This window comes from Cervus canadensis, chromosome 18 (assembly GCF_019320065.1).
Source record: "Cervus canadensis isolate Bull #8, Minnesota chromosome 18, ASM1932006v1, whole genome shotgun sequence".
Classification (NCBI taxonomy): Eukaryota; Metazoa; Chordata; class Mammalia; order Artiodactyla; family Cervidae; genus Cervus; species Cervus canadensis.
In genome coordinates, this window is record NC_057403.1 from 28,764,499 (window position 1) to 28,789,782 (window position 25,284).

The following is a 25,284-nucleotide window of genomic DNA, read 5'->3' on the forward strand; positions in this document are numbered from 1 at the left end:
ATTGGAAGAATTCCAAATGACCAGAAAGACCTAAGACCTGTTTTTTAAAGAGAAACAATGAAGGAAAACTTGGCTTATTGGCTATTGAAACAGAATATGAAGGGATGTGCCTTAAAAATAGAAATAGACAAAACAACAGGACAAAGAAGGAGATCCCCCAAAGGGATCCTCACATATGCAGACATTTGGGATTACTAAGAATAAAAGAAGATACTTAATGAATACTTCCCTTGTGCTGGGCCCTGTTTTAGGTACTTTACATATGTTGATTCATTTAATCCTGACAGCGGCTCTGTCAGGTTGGTTCCTGTTACTATCCCAAGTTACAGATGAGGAAACCAAAATAAGAGGTTGAATACCTTGCCCAAGGGCATGCACCATTACGTGGTCAGAGTGACAGACAAAGTTGGTATAAAAAGCATAGTCTATAAATACATGTCAATGGGATAAAAGGAAGAAAATGGAATTAGATTCCTACCTCAAACCAGGTACAAAAGTGGATTCCAGATACAGGAAAGATTTCAGTGTAAGAAGAATCAAGGGTACTAGATGCTCATAGCATCACTAGTCACAATCTCCAAAAGGTGGAGACAACCCAAATGTTCACCAGCTGATAACTGATGAACAAAATGTGGCATGACCATGCTGTGATATATTATTCATCCATGGAAAGGAATGAAGGATTAATACATGCTACAATGTTAAGGAAACCTTGAAAACATTACCCTGAGTGAAAGAAGCCAGGCACAAAAGGCTACATGTTGAGTGATTTCATTTAAATGAAACATCCGGAACAGGTAAGTCTGCACAGGGAACTCTACTCAATACTCTTTAATGACCTCTGGTGCTTGTGCTCAGTCATGTCCGACTCTCTGCATCCACACGGACAGTGGCCCGCAGGCTCCCGTGTCCATGGAATTTCCCAGGCAAGAATACTGGAGCCGATTGCCATTTCCTACTCCAGGGGATCTTCCTGACACAGGGACTGAACCCTTGTCTCTTATGTCTCCTGCATTGGCAGGCAGATTCTTTACCACTAGTGCCACCTGGGAAGCTTGTAATGACCTTTATGGGAAAAGAATCTAAAAAAGAGTGGGTATATGCTTACATATAACTGATTCATTTTGCTGTACAACAGAAACCAATACAACATTGTAGATCAACAATACTCCAATAAAAATTAATTAAAACACACATAAAGATAAATCAGAATAGGTAAATCTACAGAGATAGAAAGCAGTGGTTTCCAGGGGCTGAGAGTAAGTTAGGGGAGATTTGGGAGTGACTACTCAATGAGTATGTGTTTTTCTTTTAGGGTGATGAAAATGCCTTGTAATTAGATGGAGGTGGTTTCCCAACATTGTGAATATACTAAGTGCCATTGAACTGTAGACTTTAAAATGATTAATGGTTGATTTTATCTTAGGTGAATTTTACCTTAAAATAGTACAAGAACACACTGTAGAAGAGTGAGTTTAACACCTTGCGGTCAAGCATTACTATACTGGCCTCCACTGAATCACATCTTCCTCTGTCCCTTTGCAGTGTGATTTTGGTGTTCCTTCCATCAAGTGTTAATCACTCAGTCATGTCCGACTCTTTGCGACCCTATGGACTGTAGCCCGCCAGACTCCTCTGTCCATGGGATTCTCCAGGCAGGAATATTGGAGAGGGTTGCCATTTCCTTCTCCAGGGGATCTTCCCAACCCAGGGATCAAACCCAGGTCTCCTGCATTACAGGCAGATTCTTTATGGTTTAAGCCACCAGGGAAGCCCTATTTCATCAGGAGGTGGAACCTATCTCCCTACCTCTTGAAGCTCAGGCTGGCCTCGTAACTTTCAATATAGTGTGGGGAGGTGACACTGGGACAAGTCTGGATCCTCTGCTGTAAGAGATGTTACAGTTTCTACTTTACCCTCTTATGCCACAAAGAAGGCCAGGCTAGCTTCTTAGAGCAGGAGACAGCGTGTGTTGGAGAAATGAAAGCGCCCTAGCCAAAAGCAGAAACCAACTACAGCTTTAGCCATGTGAGTGATCTCAGGTGAGATCAGCAGAAAAACCACCCAACTGCCATCCAGAGAATCATAAGAAAATGGTTAATGTTTTAAACCCCTATGCTTTGGACTAGAGTGTTGAGCAGCAATAGATAACTGATCCATTTGGATGAAGGAAGGCTTTGTTCTTTTATATAGAGGTGAAAGAAAAGATAGTGACGAAATTAAAAACTCACATTTTTAGGCAAGACAGGAAAAATTTAAACATAAAGCCTTTCCTCTGCCCTTTAGCCTCCCTCCTTTCCAGTGTACTTTGTGCACATGCATTATGTGTTAACCAGACCTCCCCCACGGCAGAAATACCTGCTCAATCTTAAAGATCAGTGTTTCTCCTTCTGTCACCAGTCATGTAATTCCTTAGAAGATAACGTTCCTTGTCAATCCTATAAGGGGTCGCGATGACCCACCACTCATCTTGTATGTGCAGGCATCTTTGGTGAACTTTATGTACAGTGCCAAGATATCATTTCCCTTAAAGATAGAGATTGTGCAGAACAGACTAGTCAGAGGATCTGGAGAGATACTGGGTCACACCTAATGAAAGTCCTTAGCTGAAATATTTAATTATGGCCTTATTAATGCTACTAGCTATGTATTTGCCTTCCACTAATTATACAACGTTTCTTGCATTACCAAATAGTGTGACTGAGCCTCAGATAAAATTAATGATGACTAGGTGACTTGATTGGTCAAAAATATATTGTTGGGACTTCCCTGGTGGTTCAGTGGTTAAGAATTTGCCTTGCAATGCAGGGGATGTGCACTCGATCCCTGGTTGAGGAACTAAGATCCCACGTGCTATGGAGCAGCTAGGCCTGTGAGTCACAACTACTGAGCCCACACAGACAGCACAACTAGAGAGTCTGTGTCCTGCAGCGAAAGATCCCGTGTGATACAATGAAGATCTGATGCAGTCAAGTTAAAAAATGTTTTTAAAATATATTGTATTTTGATCAGTGGTTCTAGGGCATTCCCTGGTGGCTTAATGGTTAGGATTCCAGGCTTTCAACTGCCATGGCCCAGGATTCAATCTCTGGTCAAGGAACAGAGATCCCACAAGCTGCATGGCGTGGCCAAAACACAAAACAAACAAATATATGTATTTCTATAAGATCAATGATTGTAATAGTACAATTTTACATATGGGAAGGAGCAACAAGGGGGAGCCATTTCCAGGACCCTAACAGACTAGTAAGACAGGTGGTCCAGAGGCCTTTGGTTACTGTTAACAGGGCCTAGTCCAGTAACAGCACATTGAGTGTTCCATCAACAAAATCCCCACCTGACCTAAGAATGAGCATTCCTAGATGCTCCAAGGGAGAAATTGGCCGCACAATACCTCCCAAACTTTGGTTGTAATTAAAACCAAAAAGGCACTGTAACATAAAGAGTGTTGCCCACCAGCCAATTCCACACGAATCAAGTCATTAGCCACTGCAGTCGCTGACCTAGTAAAATACACCCAGAAAGGAATTCAGAATAAAGATCAGGATGAGACACTGGGAACCTCTGGAAAATGGATGGAAATGGCCCTGGGATATTTTCAGGAGAAGATTGTGTGAACCTAATTTCTGGCATCTTTCCATACTTAGAAAAGCACTACAACCATTAACTAAGGTGTCTGTTCTGCATTTCTAGTAGCAACCTCCTATGAAGATGTGCACTTAATGGCATGTACTCCTTTACCAAAATCACATATATACTGGCCTCCCCCTTGACCTCTTTGAAACATTTCTCAGAACTCTCTGAGAGACTGTCTCCCAGGTTATAATCCTCAGACTGGCATGAGTAAAGTTTTTCATTTCTTTCTTAGATTGACTATTTATTAATTTTTTATGGACAATAGAAATAGGACAAATTTGACTGGGTAGAAAATGTAAAACTTCCATACAGCAAAGTCCAGACAAAACGCCGCTAAAAACTGGCGCTTATCCTGAGGGGATATCAAAGTCACCTGGGGAATTTCTCAGTGTGCACATGTAAGTCACATTCCAAGGAAACAGCACAGACTCTCCAGGGTTTAGACTGTGCATACATGTGGCCTTAGGTCATGGTTAGAGCAAGGACCCTGTAGATAGGCAATGGCTTGAATCCTACTGGCTGGTTGTGTGCCCTTGGACAAAATGTATCTCCACCTATAAAACTGGTACAATAATAGTATGTGCCTCGTAGGGTTACTGTTGTATGGGTTACAAGTTCACACCTGTGAATCAATTAGAACAGCACCTGTCACAAGTGTTAGTCACTCAGTTGTGTCTGATTCTTTGCGACCCCATGGACTGTAGCCCACCAGGCTCCTCTGTTCATGAAATTCTCCAGGCGAGAATACTGGAGTGGGTTTCTCCAAGGGAGCTTACGGACCCAGGGATCAAACCCAGGTTTTTCTCACTGTGGGCAGATTACCTTCTGAGCCGCCCGGGAAGCCCTGCCTATCATATAGAAAACACTTAATAAATGTACTTAGCATGTGAATACTGAAAAATTTTCCAAGTGATTCCCATGTACCCACTCACCAAACCAGAAAACAAAATTTGACTGGAGTATGTGTATGTGGGCAGAGATGTGCAACATATTATGATGGGCAAAGGGCTTCCCTGGTGGCTCAGATGGTAAAGAGTCTGCCTGCAATGCAGGAGACCTGGGTTCAATCCCTGGGTTGGGAAGATTCCTTGGAGGAGAATATGGCAACCCACTTCAGTATTCTTGCTTGGAAAATCCCTATGGACAGAGGAGCCTGGCGGGCTACAGTCCCTGGGGTCGCAAAGAGTCAGACACGACTGAGCGACTAAGCACACAGCATGATGGGCCAAAGGTCATTGTCCTCAACCTACAGAGAGCTCTGAATAATCAGTAAGAGAAACATGTAAAAACAAATACAGTCAGTGCCAAAAGAAATGTAAATACGTGACAAACATTAAAAGACATTCAACTTTAATGGTCATCAGAAATCTACATGAACACAATATGTTTCTGGACTTTCATATTTGCAAAATGAAAAAGGATAATTACCAATATCGATGAGCATGGGGGAAAACAGGAACTTTTATACTCTGTTAGGTAGATTCTGAATTGTTACCATCTTTCTGAGACCAACATAGGAGGAATGGATGCATAATTGTAATGTGATCCATTTCTTGGTTTATCATAAGGAAATCATCAAATGGAGATTCATAAAATGAAGATACAAAGCTATTTTCAGAGCAAAGTGAATATGGCAGGACCTAGGACCTACTTTTGTAGATGGGCTCCCTTGCTGGCTCAGATGGCAAAGAATCTGCCTGCAGAAGACCCGGGTTCGATCCCTGGGTTGGCAAGATCCCATGGAGAAGGGAATGGCTACCCACTCCAGCATTCTAACCTGGGGAATTCCATGGACAGAGAAGTCTGGTGGGCTACTGTCCGTGGGGTCACAAAGAGTTGGACATAGCTGAGAGTCTAACACTTTCAGTTTTGTAGATACATACACAGAGGCTGTCACTAACCACTGTCCTGGATGTTGGGTAGGGGGTTGGTGGTGGGTTTAATATTAGAAAGCCCACCAGGGACTGCAGATCCTAGGGAATTCATATCAGCCTCATTATACCCAAAGCTGACGATTTCATCTCCATCTGTCTGATTACTGAATTTTATTTTTCAGTTGGTTCGAAACCTGATAGGAAGAGAAAGGTATTGTTTATTGCTCACCTCAAATGCCAGCAAACCCTTCATCTTCTCTCATTTTTTCACAATAGGCCTGATTTGATGAGCCATTAAGCCCATCATTTAGCAACCAAAACTTGGTTGCCCTTTCTTTCCTCAAGGACAGGAAGGGCTTAATATGCAAACCTTCCTGCAGGAGAGATGAAATATTTGCATTCTGTCTTTACAATGCAACAAAAAGAGAAAAAAGATCAAAGAACTTGGCTTCTTTAATAAAGCAGGCTGAGCGTGCAGAGTCTGCTACCACATATATGTAAAATTTATTATAAATAACTGAGAAAAAAGACTGGAGGGATGTGTATCCAAGTGGAGGTGGGGCAGGAGAGCTGAACAAGTTAATTGGATAGATGAAATCAAGGATGTTTCTTGTTTTCTTAAATTCAGTGATTTTTCTGTAATTATCATATATTTCTCTTGAAATAGAGAAGCAGTCTTTCAGAACTTTCCTTGTGGTCCAGTGGCTGACTGTGCTCCCAATGAAGGGAGCTTGGGCTCCATCCTTGATGAGGAAACTAGATCCCACATGCCACAACCAAGACTTGGAGCAGTCAAATAAATTAAAAAATATTTAAAGAAACAACCTTTTTATGCTATTGTATTTTTGTCTACCTTTCAGAGATGTCTCCCCAATGCAAAACCATCTCTAATCCCAGCCCCTTATTTTGACAGTGTTGGTGGGTATCTAGCAGCTGTTTTGAGTAATGTACTTAAATGCTCTCAACTCCCAACCCTGCCTCCATTCTGGATGGAGGGCTGAAGCAAGGGTGGATAGTGTGGACAGCGAATGTTCCCTGCCATCCAAGTAAACTATGTTGCCCATCATTCCAGTTCTACAAGGGTCAAAACATTAGTCACTACAGCTGCTGTGCCTCATAGTACATCCTGAGGGGGTTCAGGATGAGGAAAAACAGGGTACAGTCCCTACATAGTTAAGATGTTGTTGTGTTGTTCAGCTGCTAAGTCATGTCCAACTCTTTGCAACCCCATGAACTGCAGCGCAACAGGCTTCCTTGTCCTTCACTACCTCCAGGAGTTTGCCCAAATTCATGGTCACTGTAACCATCTCCTCCTCTGCTGCCCTCTTCTTTTACCTCCAGTCTTTTCCAGCATCAGGATCTTTTCCAATAAGTTGGTTCTTTGCATCAGGTGGTCAAAGTATTGGAGCTTCAGCTTCAGCATCAGTCCTTCCAATGAATATTCAGGGTTGATTTCCTTTAGGATGGACTGGTTTGATCTCCTTGCAGTTCAAGGGACTCTCAAGAGTCTTCTCTAGCACTACAATTCGAAAGCATCAATTCTTGGGCTCTCAGCCTTCTTTATGGCCCAGCTCTCACATCTGTACATGACTAATGGAAAAACCATAGCCTTGACTCAGACCTTTGTCAGCAAAGTGATGTCTTAGCTTTTAAATGCGCTGTCTAGGTTTGTCTTAGATTTTCTTCCAAGGAGCAAACGTCTTTTAATTTCATGGCTGCAGTCACCATTTGCAGTGATTTTGGAGCCCAAGAATATAAAATCTGTTTCTGCTTCTACTTTTCCCTTCTATTTGCCGTGAAGTGATGGGACCAGATGCCGTGATCTTAGATTTTTGAATGTTAAGATGTACATCTAAGGAATAATTTCAATGAGCCCAGGCTCTTGTATTTTCCAATAAATAGACAATCATTAACCTGAGATGCTTGTTTTCTGCGCTTTCCAGAAATCTTTTGATGTTTGATTACTTTTTTTTTTTCCCAGCCAAAAATCTCCTATACATCCTGGCTCCTCCCTTACCTCTCGAAAGCAGTTCCTCAGAGCTCTCTGAGAAGCTGTCTCTGGGGCTGTAGTCCTCAGTAAGTTCCCCAAATAAAGCATAACTCACAATTTTTACATTATGCATTTTTGTTCAGCTGATGGCAGTTACCAAGTGGGGCGAGTCGAGATCTTCTGACCAGGAGTTTGAAATCAGGCTGAGAAAATCAGTCCTTCCGGGTGGCTAAACCTGTAAACTACACAACCAGGCATGCTGGCAGCCATGTTGTTATCCATTCCAGGCTCTGCGTGGTGGACCTTCATGAGGTACCTATTCAGAGGTTCTACAGCCTTTAAAAACCCATGTTTTTAAAGCTTATTTATTAAGGAGTAGTTGCTTTACAATGTTGTGTTTATGCCGTACAATGAAGTGAATCAGCAGTATGTATGCATATATCCCCTCCCTCTTGGATTCCCACCCCCTGGCCCACACACCTAGGTCATCACAGATCACAGAGCACCAAACTGAGACCCCTGCGCTTTACTGCAGGTTCCCACTAGCTATCTTACACATGGTGAAGGTGAAAGTCACTCAGAGTCACCCAACTCTTTGCAAACCCATGGACTATACAGTCCATGGAATTCTTCAGGTCAGAACACTGGAGTGGTTAGCCTTTCCCTTCTCCAGGGGATCTTCCCATCCCAGGGATCAAACCCAGGTCTCCCACATCACAGGCGGATTCTTTACCAGCTGAGCTATAAGGGCAGCCCAAGAATACTGGAATGGGCAGCCTCTCCCTTCTCCAGCAGATCTTCCTGACTCGGGAATTGAACCAGGGTCTCCTGCATTGCAGGCGGATTCTTTACCAACTGAGCTATAGTGTATATATTGTCAATCCCAATCTCCCAACTCATCTTCCCCTTCCCTCCCTCTGTGTCTGCATGTCCATTTTCTACATCTGCCTATCTATAAAAATGAATAAATAAAATAAGCTGTGTGTTAGTCACTCAGTCATGTCTGACTGTTTGCGATCCTATGGACTGTAGCCCACCAGGCTCCTCTGTCCATGGAATTCTCCAGGCAAAAATACTGGAGTGGGTAGCCATTTCCTCCTCCAGGGGATCTTCCCTACCCAGGAATCAAACCCTCATCTCCTTCATTGTGGGCAGATTCTTTATCATCTGAGTCACCAGGGAAGGATAGTTTGTAAAACAGTAAAATTTATTCATTTATTAATTTTATTGCTATGTTATTTAATATATTTTATTGATTTTTGGTTCTATTAAATCTCACCCCTTGAGTCCATCTTTTAATAGTCTGTGCGACAAACTAGGAGCGTCACATAAAACCAACTGTAAGCAAAATATGATGTCATCTCGATTAAAGAAAAGTAAACCAACAGGTTTTTCTATTTCTATACCAACCAACCTATTCTAGTTGGATGGTATAATCGGCAGAGTATTAACAGACATCGAGCTTGGTACCAGAAGTGGAGTTACAAGAAGACAGTCCTTGAAAGGCAATGAGCTGTCTGAGGCAGGATGGCAGAGAGGAAGACCACAGTGAGGAATCCCATCCAACACTGAAAAACCTCTCAACTGAGACAAATGCTGGAGGAGCAATTGCGATGCTTGTTGGCTCTGGTTCCTAGGATTAAGGGCTACAGAGGACCCTCCACAGCTAGATGGCTTAAGTTTTCACAGGAGACGTATTTCCAGGAGGAAAAAAAAAATGTCTGGCCAACAGGGACTTGGGATTCTTAGCCCCTCGAGAAATTCACAATTCTGAGCTCAGGTTCTAGCTGGGGGTAAGCCATCAAGGTGGTCAGCCCCTGCGGGAATCTTCCCCAGGGCTCCTCCCTGGAAGGTCCCCACAGAACACTGACCTGGGAATTCCCCTCATCACCAGCAGACCCTGGGGTGGCTGATGGCCAGGGAAGCAAGTCACTGAAGAAGTGTGGAACACAAGAATCCACAGATTCCTTCTGGGCAGGAAGAAATGTCTGTTGTGGAATGGCAAGACATCTCTGTTCAGAAGGTTCTTAACATATTCCAATCCTATAAATGAAACTCACCACAGTTCATAGGATGTGTTTTTACTCGGCCTAGGGTGGTACCACACACAGATGGAGTCGTCAAGTGACCTGCCCCCTGTAAAAAGAAGATGAGCTCTGGAGAAGAGGAGCCTCATGACTGCCTGGGGTGGGGGTCGGGGGACAGGGACAGGTGGGTTTTAGGCCCCTGCCTTTGGGAGGAAGTCCTCTGATCTAGGATGGGGACAGAGGGGCAGGGAGGAGAGACTGTTCTGTTAGCTTTACATTCCTAGATCCAGGCCTCTCATCACTGGCTGACCTCCTGGCCTTGGGTTCCTTGGGTAACTACTGCATCCTTCAAAATATGTGTCCCCTTATGGGCTTCCGCGGTGGCCCAGGTGATAAGGAATCTGCCTGCAATGCAGGAGACCCAGGTTCAACCCCTGGGCTGGGAAGATCCCCTGGAGAAGGGAATGGCAACCCACTCTAGTGTTCTTGCCTGGAGAATTCCATGGACAGAGGAGCCTGGTGGGCTACAGTCCATGGGGTCGCAAAGAGTCGGTCATGACTGAGCGACTATCGCTTTCACTTTGCTTTCACATGCTCAAGTTAGCTTCAGTTGTGTTTTGTTACCTGCAACTGATAGCCTTGAATTTTTTAAATTAATTTGTTTTTTACTAAAAAGACCATAACTGAACATGCTAAAAATTCATATGGGTCAAAGGGTAGTCAATTAAAAAAGTAGGTCTCCCTTCCACTCCAGACCCCTATCCTTTTTTCTGGAGGCAATAAACATTAACAATTTACAGGAAGAGTTTCTATAAACCCTTTCAGGAACTGTTCATGCATATAGAAGCACTTGTATATAGTTCTTTAAACAAATAAGAGTTTAATGTATACACTCTTCTGAACTTTGATTTTTGTTCTTTTATTTTTTAACTTAATGATATCTTGTAGATCATTTCATACACTAACTCATTTTTTTTTAAATTTACTCATTAGTTTTTAATTTAAAAATCACCTAAATTATTAAGTAGTGTGATGATAGTTAACCCTTTATGAAAAGTATTAAATTAGTTTCCTTCTGTATGCATGCGTGCATGCTAAGTCTCTTAGTCCTGAAACCCTATGGACTGTGACCCACCAGGCTCCTCTGTCCATGGGATTCTCAAGGCAAGAACACTGGAGTGGGTTGCCCTGCCTTCCTCCAGGGGATCTTCCTGAAACATAGATCGAGCCCACATCTCTTATTCCTCCTGCATTGGCAAACAGGTTCTTTACCAGTAGCGCCACCTGGGAAGACTTCCTTCTGTATACCGTGCACCAAAATTAATTCCAAGTGGATTAAAGATCTAATTATAAAAATTGGAACTCTAAAAAGTAACAGAAGGAAACGTGGGTGGGTGATCTTCACATGGTGGATCTTTTTTTTTTTTTCCCCCTTTCCCATGGTGGATCTTGAGTAGGAAAAAGTCCTCCCAGGTCTGATGTGGAAACTACAAAATCCAAGGCCCAAAGACTCAAGTGAGCCTGTGGGTTCTCCCTAGACTCTTTTTCTCCTATAAGGAAAGAGTGTCTGGAAAGGGCTCCCCAAAAGCAGACCCCACGATGAACACCCATGTGGTTTATTAAGGAGTCGGCTTTCCTACTGCAGCTGTCAGTCACTGATTAACGGCTGCCCGAGGGGTACCACCTCCCTGTGCCTCTGGGCAGAGCAGCTCCTGTAACCCAGGGAGGTCCCGAGAAGTTGCAAGCACAGCTCATAGAATCAGGGCACATATGCCCCGGTGTAGGGATCCAAGAAGCTGAAGGAGAAGCATCAGCCATGTCCACTGCAGAGGGGGGCTTTCACAGAGATGGAAGCTGGGGGAGGCGTTCAGGGGCCAATTCAATGCCACAGTCAGCTGGAGGCCAAGGTGTGAAGTTACAACTCTGAGCTTGTGATGAAAATCCCAAGAGGATGGGAGCCCGGAGCCCTCATATCCACAACCAGCTGGCCCCAAGCCCAAAGGCATCTTTGGGGCAGGAGGTTTATGCTGTGGGTTTCCCTGTAAGGATGTGAGAAGTGCAGGAGTAGACAGAGAGGGAAGCTGACCACAGTGGAGTTACAGCCAAGGCCCAGGCCAGTACCACGAGAGCTCTAGAGCTGGGGCAGCCCTTCCAAATTGCCTCCTAATTGAGGCAAAGACCAGGCCCTGACATCATTGGAGGCAGGATCACCCTGGTGAGGCATAACCTTGGGAGAGGTGCTAACTGGCTGCCAAGGTCATTCCTATTGAAAGACACAGTGAAATTCCCAGCAGCCAAGGGGCGGCAGCCCCAGTCCTGGAGGGAGGCCTGGGTGGTATCCCACAGAGTCCTCTCCACCTGAAGATGGGGAAGTCTCCTCTCCTGGAGGCTCCCAGCTGCTGTGACACTCCAAGGAGCCAGGCTGAGGACGAGACCAGGGAGCCGCAGATCCGAGGCCATCAGGATGGACTCACCCTCAGGGAGATCCCCTTGGTGGAGCCCTGGGGGGTGTGGGAAGTGGGTTGGGGGAACTTGTGTTCCCTGGCAGAGTTGCCACTGGGGGAGATCTCAGAGAAGATGTTCTCAAAAACCTGGCGAGAGGGAACACTAAGGGTCAAGGGTGAAACGCTGGCATGGGGGCTGCTCCAGCTTGGCGTCCATTCCCCCCAAGCTTTGCTGTAGGAAGGGGCATGGTCTGATGGAGTGGTCAGCGGGCCAGAGCAAGGCGGACTTCAGTGAATTCCCTGCCCCTCTCTAGGCAGAGAGGCCGTGGGCAGCTTTACCTTCATGAAAAGCGCTCCCATGGGCTTCCTAGGTGGCGCTAGTGGTAAAGAACCCACCTGCCAATGCAGGAGACGTAAGAGACTCAGGTTCGATCCCTGGATCGGGAAGATTCCCTGGAGGAGGGCAGGCAACCCACTCCATTATACTTGCCTGGAGAATCCCATGGACAGAGGAGCCTGGCTGGCTACAGTCCATGGGGCCACAAGGATTTGGACATGAATGAAATGACTGAGCGTGAAGGGCTCCCACGGAGGGTGGCGGTGTTTCAGGGTATGACGTGGCCGGGAGCCTACTACTTTGCTTTCCAGCTGCTGGATCAGAAACACCGAGCGAAGAGCCAGGAATGACTGGGCCTGGCCTGGCTTGGAAAGAAGGGCTGCCTTGAGGCTCGGAGGTTTGTTTTGGGCCCCACCTCCCATCCCAGTCACCTCAACTGCTATTGCTTTTAAACAGATTATCCTGAGAAGGAGAAGCGGAAGAGGAGTGTGGGCAGCAAGGTAGCCAAGGGCCATGGGCAGGAGCTGGACAAACGATATCCCCTTCGCAGATGAGGTTACAGCCAAGGGCAGTTCCTGGGAGCCCAGAGAAGTGGTGATGGAAAAAGCAGGCCAGGACAGGGCAGGGTGTGGTCACCCAGGGAGGGTGTGGACCCCTGCACAGCTCGGGTCCAGCCGAGGGTGGGGTGGGCCCTGAGGGCAGCCTGGACTGCTGCCATTCCCCGTGCTGCCCAGTGCTGGGCGGGAGTCGGGGTCTCAGGAGGATTTGGCTTTGGGTCTGGTTGCCAGGATACAGCACAGCCCTGCCTAAGCATCCCTGGAAAGCTTGTTTCCCTGAAACACCCCCGACCAGGGCCGGAGCAGAAGGGCCGAGCCTCATTACTGACTGAACAGACGGTTCTCAGCAAATTGTCCTCAGCAGACAGGGACGTGTGGGCAGCTCAGTCCCACGGGGAGGTCTGGGGAAGTTCCAGGCACTTGGCGCTGAGAGGAGAGGGGTTTGTGCGCCCCCACACCGGGGGCAGCCAGGCTCTTAGCTGGAGGGGCTGTCAGCCAGCTCAACCCCGGTGCCCCCTCTTTGGTCTCCCAGGACCGTTGCCAGGACTCTGTGCCCCCACCCTGACCGGATGCCCCACTCCTTGCCAGCCCCCCCGCTCCAGAGCTTGTGAGGGGCCAGGCACCAGGAGCCAAACATTATGGATTATGCCCCAAACCAGTTAGGACAACTAACAACTCAGGCCAGAGCTTGCTCACACTGGTATTGATCGAGGCCCTGCAGTGGTGCGGAGGCCAGCGAGAACCAGGGTCACTTGTGCAAGATTTTCTGCCTCACAGACACTGAAGGTTTTCATCAGCTCAGTACATTTCAGGACAGTGTGTTTCACGCCTCCCCCCCCCCGCCCCACCACCCTGTACTTGGCGGGAATGCAGAAGTGGCACCTCAGGCAGTAAGAGCTGGTACATTTGGGGTGCAAGCCCAGGTCACCCCAGGTCCCAAGCCAAACGGTTCCCTGGACTTAGGAGCTGGGGCAGGGGGCTTTCTGAGAAATGGAAGGAAACAGCCTCATTGCAACCAGCTCAGGAGAGCATTAGTGACCCTGCTCAGGGCACGCCCAATGGAAAGACTGGGAGGGCAAAACACCGGCCCATATGCCCCAGGTTTCTGATGATGGCTGCAAGACAGACTTGCTCCAGGGAGAATGTTCAAGGTGTGGATGAGACAGTACTTCGACATTTCATCCTCAGTGGCTTCCAGCCCCCATTTGGAATGTGGTTCCTGGCAGCTGGGTTTTCTGGAAGCAGACCCTGGTGAGGAGGGGATGGGTGCGGGGTTGGTGGGGCAAAGATTCTTCCTAAAGAGAAAACTGTTTCCGGTGTCCTTCAGGGCCTCGTTTAGGGAAGTCTGGACAAGTGGAGCAGACTATGTCTGCTCAGCTGGGGGTGGGAGAGGTGGGGAGGTGGGGCAGGCAGATCCTAAAGAAGCCAAAAGCCCTGAGATGTGGTTTCCAGAGGATGGGTCCCAGGAACATGATGCTGACGGAGGTGGGTGACCATATGGGGGAATGCAGGCCCATCAAGCCCAAGAAAGGGCTCTAGCAGTCCAGGGCGTGCTGACCTCTGTCCCCTTCTATGGTCCTGGACCTCATCCTCTGGAATCCAAAGGGAAGGGCTGGAGGGGAGGCTGATGTGGCCAGGCCAGAAGTCACTGAAGTGGCCTCTATGCACACTCTATCTGGGATGCTCCAGCACTGGAAGTTTGTCCTTGTCCTGGAAGCTGGACGTGTCCCTTGCATCCGCCACTGCCCTCTTCATGCAGCCCCCCAGAGCAGAGTGGAGAGGACCACTTAAATACGGGTCACATGAGTGTGCAGCCCAAAGATGCAGGGCCAGCCAGGAGCATAGAACCCCTTTAACACAGACTATGGCACCCCACTCCAGTACTCTTGCCTGGAAAATCCCATGGACGGAGGAGCCTGGTAGGTTACAGTCCATCGGGTCGCTAAAAGTGGGACACGATTTAGCGTCCTCACTTTCACTTTTCACTTTCATGCTTTGGAGAAGGAAATGGCAACCCACTCCAGTGTTCTTGCCTGGAGAGTTCCAGGGACAGGGGAGCCTGGTGGGCTGCCGTCCTTGGGGTCGCACAGAGTCAGACACGACTGCAGTGACTCAGCAGCAGCAGCAGCCTAGTCCTCAGGAGCCCTACTAGCTCCCCCTGCAGGAGAAGCGGGACCTGCAGCTTCACCGGTGGGCCAGCCCCCTGGGAGGGCCAGAGGACGGCCAGCCAGGCAGCACCTCTCTGAACCTCTGTATAGACCGTGTCCTCGGGGAGCCCAGGGGTCCTGGCCATCGTACAAAGGGGGACTGGACTCGAGGTGCTCATCCAGGGCTGCCAGGGAGATGGAGAAAAATGCAGATGCACCGCCTTCCACGAGCTTAGAACTCTGCTTCAGGGAGACAGAGGAAGCTTCTTCAAACTGGGGTCCTGGGCCCAATGTGCGAAGGAGACCCTCTCTACAGGAGCAGCAGAGGGATCCAGAATCCTGACTCAGCTGTTCTGGGTGAGTGAGGCACCAGCCCTTACACTCAAGCACTTGACCACGGGCTTCCCACCAGAAGCCTACAGAGTGAGCTATTTGGGATAACCAGAACTGAAATCTGCGCATCAGTACATTCATTATTCATCTCAGTGTTCTGCTAAGGTACACGGTGGCCAGACCACATGGCACATCTCCCCGCACACAGGCACACAGGCTGTGTGCCTTGCTGGCTGTCAGGAAAGAGCTTCGTTACCATCACATCCGTAGACCACTGTGAGTCGGTCACAACCCACAGCTGCTGTTTTTCTTCACTTATCAAGGTAGGGGGTGGATATCATGTGCCGTGGAGGGAAAAATTGCTACTTGAAACCTGTGCTCTCTTCCGGGAAGAAGGAGCCTAGTGAGGGAAAGATGATCATCCCAGGGCCTCCACTGTTCTTCTCAGAGGGTCGGCTCTTTGTTCTGCCCAAGTGACCCTCAGGGGTGTGTGTGTGTGTGTGTGTGTGTACACTTATGCCATGGTGGGCCAGGAGCCAGCTGCAGGAAGAAGAGCTGGGAATCCTGGGAACAGCCACCCCTGGGATGGAGGCGAGAGTCAGGGACCAGAAGCCAGGAGCCCAGGCCTGAGATGGACACAGGGTGTGTCTAACGAGCAGCGCCTCCTCCCAGGTCCACAAGCTTGCAGATCTCAGCTTGCCTTCTTAGTTGATTTGGAGAGGTTGGGGAAGGTGGGCCGTGATGACTGAATCCCAGCGGCATAATCGAGAGCAGAGGATAAGAGTTCAGCAGAAGCGGCAGCTGGAGCCAGAAGCAACATGAGAATATAATTCACCCCCACTCTCAGGCTCAGCTTTGCAGAGAAATCTCAGGAGAATTCTTAGACTTCCTGTCGCATGTGAAATATTATTTAGATCATAAGGGGTATCTGGGTTTATATTTGTTGGGTTTTAATATTGTTTTGGTTAATTTTTTCACGTTGTTATTAAAGCAATACAGGCACATAGTTCAAAAAGTCAAATATGACCAGAAGATTTATATAAGGAAAAATACTTCCTTATCTCCCAGTCTTGTTCCCAGAGTCAACACTTTTACCTTCTGGACCTGCTCCCTCAGATATTCCCCTTCATGTTTCCAGTCCTCATTCACAACCACAGCCCCCTCTTCATTCAATGGCTTCTGTTGTTCTGCTTTGATCTCCTGCCTGGGGAATGAGCCCCTACTTTCCTAGGGCATCCTCCCCCTACTTCTCCTCCACTATCCCCTATCACACTTCTGGTTACAGTTACAGGCAGTGTTTATGTTATTATGACCATGCAGATACTGCCTATTGTCTTTTTTAATTTTTCAAAATGTACCTGGCTGTGGCAGGTCTTAGTTGCATCACATGGTATCTTTTAGTTGTGTCATGTGAACTCTTAGTTGCGACAAGTAGGATCTAGTTCCCTGGCCAGAGATGGAACCTGGGTCCCCCGAACTGGGAGCTCGGAGTCTTAGCCACTGGGCTGCTAGAGAAGTCCCTTGTCTATTGTTGAGTCAAGAGTATATCATCAACTCATCTCCCTTCTTATCCAACCTTGTTTATTTTTCCCCTCTAGAGTTGTTAATTGCTTCTTTTTATTTGCCTGGTTATCAACATATATATATCATTAATTTTTTTCCTGTGTTTTGAAATCTCTGTGACAGTCTATTATAATAATTTTTGATACATAAAAAGTGAAAGTGAAAGTCACTCAGTCGTGTCCGACTCTTTGTGACCCCACCAAGCTCCTCTGTCCATGGAACTCTCCAGGCCAGAATACTGGAGTGGGTAGCTGTTCCCTTCTCCAAGGGATCTTCCCAACCCAGGGACTGAACCCAGGTTTCCTGCATTGCAGGCAGATTCTTCTGAGCCACCAAGGAAGCCCTGGTGATAGTAGAGTTTCCCTGGTGGGAAATAGTATTTTGATAGTAGCATTTTGATACATGCTATTATCACAATTCCTGAAGGACACACCAGGACATTGCATGAACATACAAAAGGCCCAAGAATATCCTAAATTTCTGAGAGAAATTCACTTATAGTCAACATTTGTGAGCTGTCACAACCTACCAGCATAAGGCAGTTTACTGTTTAAATGTTACTGTGAGCTACATTTCTTCAACTGATGTCACATTTTTGCAAAGCTGGGTTTTCAGCATTTACTGTGATGATATGCAAGTACTGGATAACTATCAATGTGAAGCAGAAAATGAGGGTGGAGGTGTATAATCAAATTCAAAAGTTTGAGCAGCTACGCAGTGTTCAACAGGTACACACGTCTCATTAGGAAGTACTTGTTATTATTAAAGAATGAAAGTCAAATATTTTCATTTCAATTTATGTGTACTTGTTTTTCAAAAGGATACTAGGTTGTTAAGACATGAATATTGATCAAGTTGTTCAGATCTAACTGTTTAATAGGCAGAACAGTTAGGTATCTCTTTTAAACTAGGAGTATCAAGAAAAATTTACCAAGACAAGGACACCATTAACCAAAAAAAATCTAGGAACCTCTGCTCTAACACATTCTGTCTCACTCCTGAGGATGCGTTTCATGAAAATTTCTCCTTCTTCTTCCAATCTGCTGTAAAGCAATCACTCTAGAAGCAGCTTTCACTCTTTTCCCAATCAAACCTAGATCCCTTAAAATCTAGGAATAGAACTACCATATGACCCAACAAGGGCTTCCGAGGTGGCACTAGTGGTAAAGAACCTGCCTGCCAATGCAAGAGAGGTAAGAGATGCAGGTTTGATCCCTGGGTCGGGAAGATCCTCTGGAGGATGGCATGGCAATCCACTCCAGTATTCTTGCCTGGAGAATCCCATGGACAGAGGAGCCTGGTGGGTCACAGTCCATAGGGTTGCACACTCATGCATGCATGACCCAACAATCCCACTACTGGGTATAAACCCTGAGAAAACCGTAATTGAAAGAGATGCATGTATCCCAGTGTTCATTGTTGCAGCACTTTTTATAATAGCTAGGACATGGAAGCAACCTAGATGTCCACCAACAGACGAATGGAGAAGGCAACGGCAACCCACTCCAGTACTCTTGCCTGGAAAATCCCATGGACGGAGGAGCCTGGTAGGCTGCAGTCCATGGGGTCGCTAAGAGTTGGACACGACTGAGCGACTTCGCTTTCACTTTTCACTTTCATGTCTTGGAGAAGGAAACGGCAACGCACTCCAGTGTTCTTGCCTGGAGAATCCCAGGGACAGGGGAGCCTGGTGGGCTGCCGTCTATGGGGTCGCACAGAGTAGGGCATGACTAAAGCGACTTAGCAGCAGCAGCAGCTTGTATGTGACCAGTTGGTTCTCTCTTATTGCTTTCAAAAATTCTCTTTATCTTTGGTTTCAGCAATTTGTATATAAATTGGTATAGCTCTCTTTGAGTTTATCCTACGTGGAGTTAGTTAAACTTTCTGGATGTTTGTATGATGTTTTTCATCACATTTGGGACATTTTCACCATTATTTATTCAAATATTTTATTACCTCTCTCTCTCTCTTCTTCTGTATTTCTTATGATGCACATATTCTTATATTGATGGTATTCCATAGGTTCCTCAGTCTGTTCATTTTCCTTCATTCTTTTTTCTTTCTGCTCCTCAGAGTGAATAATTTCAATCATCTTATCTTCAAGTTTGCGGATCCTTTCTTCTGCCTATTCAAATCTTCTGTTGAACCCCTCCTGTGAGATTTTATTTCAGAATTACTGTATTTTCAGCTTGAAATTTTCTATTTGATTCCTATTTATAGCCTCTCTTTATTGAAATTCTTATTTTTGAGACATGATTTTCCATATTTCCTTTAGTTCTTTGTTCATGGTTTCCTTTAGTTCATTTGAATATATTAAAGACAGTTGACTTTATGTCTTTGACTAATAATTCCTATGTTTGGTCTTCTTCAGGGATAGTTTCTATCAAACTCTTTTTTATCCTGTGAATAGGCATCACTTCCCTGTTTATTTTGTTAACTTTGTTGTAGCTGTTGAGAACCAGACATTCTGAATATTATGTTGTGGTAATTCTGGTATTCAGATTCTCCCACTCTTCAGGAATTGCTGACTTTTGCATATTAAGGGCTGGGACCATCTAATTTTTAAATTTTTTTCTAAACTATTTATGCAAAGTGTATATTCTTTACTGTGTGTGATCACTGAAATTTCTATTCCATAGTCTCTGTGATTATTCAGTGACTCGACAAAGATTCTCTTAAATGTCTGGGAGAGGGAGTGCTGGATTCTCTAAATTCCCTCATGGTGGGGAGGCTGCTTTAGTTCATGGGGCTTCAGACAATGACTGGCCTCTGTGCCAGCCCCTCAGTGATTGAAAACAGTGTTCAGCAATCAAAATACATGACTTTGTTTTTGGAGGAAAAGGTTCTGATTGCCCACTCTGACACCAGCAAGTCATAATAAGGGCTGCCATCCCCATGACTGCCCGCCAAGGAGCTGGTGGCTGGAGAATGGTCAGTACTCTGTAAAATGTGAGAATTTATCAAAATTGAGGATTTCCAGATGTACAAGCTGGATTTAGAAAAGGCAGAGGAAACAGAGATCAAATTGCCAACATCAGTTGGGTCATAGAAAAAGCAAGAGAATTTCAGAAAAACATATGCTTCTGCTTCACTGACTATACTAAAGCCTTTGACTGTTTGGATCACAACAAACTGTTGAAAATTCTTAAAGAGATGGGAATACCAGACCACCTGACCTGCCTCCTGAGAAACCTGTATGCAGGTCAAGAAGCAACAGTTAGAACTGGACATGGAACAACAGACTGGCTCCAAATTGGGAAAGGAGTACATCAAGGCTGTATATTGTCACCCTGCTTATTTAACTTATATGTAGAGTACATCAGGCGAAATGCCAGTTGGATGCAGCATAAGCTGGAATCAAGATTGCCGGGAGAAATAGCAGAAATCTCAGATATGCAGATGATACCAACCAAATGATAGAAAGTGAAGAGGAACTAAAGAGCCTCTTGATGAAGGTAAAGAGGAGAGTGAAAAAGTTGGCTTAAAGCTCAACATTCAGAAAACTAAGATCATGGCATCTGGTTCCGTCACTTCATAGAAATAGATGGGGAAACAATGGAAACAGTAACAGACTTTATTTTGGGGGGCTCCAAAATCACTGCAGACTGTGATTGCAGCCATGAAATTAAGACATTTGCTTCTTGGAAATAAATCTATGACAAACCTAGACAGCATATTAAAAAGCAGAGACATTCTTTGCTGACAAAGGTACATCTAGTCAAAGTTATGGTTTTTCCAGTAGTCATATGCAGATGTGAGAGTTGAACCATAAAGAAGGCTGAGTGCTGAAGAATTGGTGCTTTAGAACTATGGTGTTGGAGAAAACTGTTGAGTTGAGGATCCTTGGACTGTAGCGAGATCAAACCAGTCAATCCAAAAGGCAATCAGCCCTAAGTATTCATTGGAAGGACTGATGCTGAAGCTGAAGCTCTAATACTTTGGCCACTGGATGTGAAGAGCCGACTCTTTGGAAAAGACCCTGATGCTGGGAAAGATTGACAGCAGGAGGAGAAGGGGGCGACAGAGGATGAGATGGTTGGATGGCCTCTCTGCCTCAATGGACATGAGTTTGAATAAACTCCAGGCAATAGTGAAGGTCAAGGAAGCCTGGTGTGCTGCGGTCCATGCGGTTGCAAAGAGTCAGACACAACTAAGCAAGTGAACAATAACAACCACCACCAAAATTTACCAGACTCTTCATCAAGCTCTCCCCTGGAAACTGCATGTTCAATCAGATTTCAGAGTTCCAAAATGATTACTTCAGACCACTCCAACTGACTCAACAGTTGTTTGGATGGAGGAACAGATTCCTGTAGCTTTCTACCCTACCATCTTCAATGACACTACCCACCCCTCCCTGTTTTTAATCACCGTAACCTCCCAGCCCCAGCTTCTAGAACTCACCCCTCCACTATTATGCCTGGGCATTCTATGGCTAATGGGCTCATGCTCACCAATGCCCTGCTCCAGTGTACCTCCAGTGATATTACTTGCTCTGCTCAATCAGAATGCACTCCTCCATCTACTTTCTGCCCTCCAAAGTTTATTGAAACCCCTTCACTGCTACTCTTCCCTCGTTTGTCTTTGTCCTTCTTGGTTCATATCTTTTAAAATTGCTTTACTTTCATGGTGGCAGAGTTGGGACGGGGAAGAGAAGATGCCTGAGGTCAAGCCACTGTTTTATGTTTGTTTTTTTTTTAATATTTACTTATTTAGGTGACTGCATCAGGTTTTAGCTGTGGTACATGGGCTCTTTCATTGCAGTGCACAGGCCTCTCTCTAGTTGTGGCATGTGGGCTCCAGAGTGCTTGGGCTCAGTAGTTGCAACACATGGACTCTCTAGTTGTGATGCATGGGCTCAAGAGCTCGGGAATTCAGTAGTTGTGGCCCTACTGCATGTGGGATCTCAGTTCCCCAACTAGGGATCTAACCCTCATCTCCTGCACTGGAAAGCAGGTGCTTAACCCCTGGACCACCAGGGAAGTCCCAAGCTGCTGGCTTTTAATAGGAACTCACTCCGGGTTTGGCTACTGCTAAACCCCTTGTTCCAGTGCAAGGAAGTCCTGTTACTATTTGACTGCCATTGTGTCCCTTTGTGTATTGACTATCATGGTCGGAAGAAATGGTGGAACAGGAAGTTTGCAAGGGTTTGTCTGCCAAGTAATGGCAAGATAGTCAACCCTAGGTTGCATTTAGGGAAAGATGGGTCAAAGTGGGGATTCCTGGGAATGTTACAGGAGGGGACGCTGAATCTTAAGCATGCCAGTATACAGTCTTGCTGAATTCCAAAGCAGCCTGCTACTGTGCCTTTGTTCTGAGTCTAATCTGCCCTTGAACTGAATGCATGAATAACAGGCACCTCTGATGCTATTCATATATCTATAAATATGTAGTTGAGAAAAAAACTCAGTTTGAACATACCTACCAAATTTGTTCATAAACATCCACCAGCAAAAGTTCATTCAAGTAGAATAAGCAGGTCTTTCCTGGTGGTTCAGATGGTAAAGAATCTGCCCGCAATGTGGGAGACCTGGGTTCGATCCCTGGCTACCCACCCTAGTATTCTTGCCTGGAGAAGTCCATGGGCGGAGGAGCCTGGTGGGCTATGTATAGTCCACAGGATCACACAGAGTTGTACACGACTGAGTGAACAATAACACTTTCACTTTCACTGATGCTAGGAGGGTGCCTGAGTCTTTACGGTTTAAAAGGAGTAAGAAGCCTCTCCTCTGAGCAGGGCTCAGGCCCCCACACACTTGCCCATATCTAACTGCAAACAGGTAGCAATATCCTCACAGGCTAAAAGAAGACACCTCCTTTTTCTGTTCTTTGGTGTTTAATATTGAGTTTCAGCCCCGCTCATGATCACAGCTGCTGTCAGAGGACCTACAGGAAAATCCGTTTTTATTGAAGCTGAAAAGGTCAATTTTCTTGGACGTCTCCATGGTGAAACTAATAAATGCAGCACGTTCAGACCCTGTGTGATATTTAGGCTCTCCAGCTGGAAAGACCATTGGGAACAAACACCTGAGATTTTGATTATGTTTCTCATCTTTCTGGGCAACAGTTGTTGCAGAGGAGACCAGTTGGTTTCTACCTGGGTCACAGGGTAGGTGTGCGGTCAGGGACTTGGCAGCCCTGCTAGGTGTCATTCAGCTTGGCCTGGACATGTTCTCAATGGGTCTTCCTGGCTCAGGAAAGCAGGATACCCATTTGGTCTAAAATGTGGCCCAATACTTATGTGGCTTCTGCTTCAGTTCAGTTCAGTCATTCAGTTGTGCCCGACTCTGCGATTTCATGGATGGCAGCATACCAGGTCTCCCTGTCCATCACCAACTCCTGGAGTCCACCCAAACCCATGTCCATCGAGTCGGTGATGCCATCCAACCATCTCATCCTCTGTTGTCCCCTTCTCCTCCCGCCTTCAAACTTTCCCAGCATCAGAGTCTTTTCAAATGAGTCAGTTCTTTGCATGAGGTGGCCAAAGTATTGGAGTTTCAGCTTCAACATCAGTCCTTCAAATGGACACCCAGGACTGATCTCCTTTAGGATGGACTGGTTGGATCTCCTTGCAGTCCAAGGGACTCTCAAGAGTCTTCTCCAACACCACAGTTCAAAAGCATCAATTCTTTGGTGCTCAGCTTTCTTTATAGTCCAACTCTCACATCCATACATGACTACTGGAAAAACCATAGCCTTGACTAGATGGACCTTTCTTGGCAAAGTAATGTCTATGCTTTTTAATATGCTGTCTAGGTTGGTCATAGCTTTTCTTCCAAGGTGTAAGTGTCTTTTAATTTCATGGCTGCAGTCACCATCTGCAGTGATTTTGGAGCCCCCAAAAATAAAGTCTGCCACTGTTTCCCCTGTTTCCCCATCTATTTGCCATGAAGTAATGGGACCAGATGCCATGATCTTAGTTTTCTGAATGTTGAGCTTTAAGCCAACTTTTTCACTCTCCTCTTTCACTTTCATCAAGAGGCTCTGTAGTTCTTCACTTTCTGCCATAAGGGTGGTGTCATCTGCATATCTGAGGTTATTGATATTTCTCCCGGCAATCTTGATTCTAGTTTGTGCTTCATCCAACCCAGCGTTTCTCATGATGTACTCTGCATTAAATAAGCTGGGCGACAATATACAGCCTGACGTACTCCTTTTCCTGTTTGGAGCCAGTCTGTTGTTCCATGTCCAGTTCTAACTGTTGCTTCCTGACCTGCATACAGATTTCTCAAGAGGCACGTGAGGTGCTCTGGTATTCCCATCTCTTTCAGAATTTCCCACAATTTATTGTGATCCACACAGTCAAAGGCTTTGGCATAGTCAATAAAGCAGAAATAGATGTTTTTCTGGAACGCTCTTGCTTTTTTGATGACCCAGCGGATGTTGGCAATTTGATCTCTCGTTCCTCTGCCTTTTCTAAAACCAGCTTGAACATCTGGTATTTCGCGGTTCACGTATTGTTGAAGCCTGGCTTGGAGAATTTTGAGCATTACTTTACTAGTGTGTGAGATGAGTGCAATTGTGCAGTAGTTTGAGCATTCTTTGGTATTGCTTTTCTTTGGGATAGGAGTGGAAACTGACCTTTTCCAGTCCTGTGGCCACTGCTGAGTTTTTCAAATTTGCTGGCATATTGAGTGCAGCACTTTCACAGTATCATCTTTTAGCTTCTGCTGATTGGGGCTTATCTTACTGATTGGCCTGAATTTGCAAGCGGATAGGTCTCTCCCCTCTGTCTATCTCAACCCCACTTGAAGATAGGAACCACCCTTCTGGGAAAACTTGTGGGCATTGCCAGCCTCTGATTCCCTAAGGACCCTCCTACTCTCTGGGGCAGCTGAGCAGCCTAAGAACAGGGCCACTGAGACACCACGGACTGTAGCCCGCCAGGCTCCTCTGTCCATGGAAGTCTCCAGGCAAGTGTACTGGAGTGGGTTGCCATTCCCTTCTCCAGGAAATCTTCCTGTTCCAGGGATTGAACCTCGGTCTCCTGCATTGCAGGTGGATTCTTCACTGTCTGAGCCACCAGGAAAGCCCTAGTATATCTCACCTGGGATTAATGAGATGATGGACTCAGAGCAGGGGCAGGGAGGGGTCACCCAGAAAGCAGGCAAAGAGACTGAAAGTTCAAGATAAGGCTCCACTCAAGAAGGCCAGGGTGGTAGTGGGGGAGGGAGAAAAGTTATGGCCAGATCGGTGTTGGTGTCTTTGTGGGTACTTACTCTTCGTGAATCCAGGAGATTAGATCATTTCTCCAGCTCTCGTTCTTTCTTTAAAATATTAATTTGCTTCTTTGGCTGTGTCGGGTCCTAGTTGCAGCACACAGGACCTTTCACTGTATCACACTGACTCTCTAGTTGTGGCGTATGGGCTCTGGAG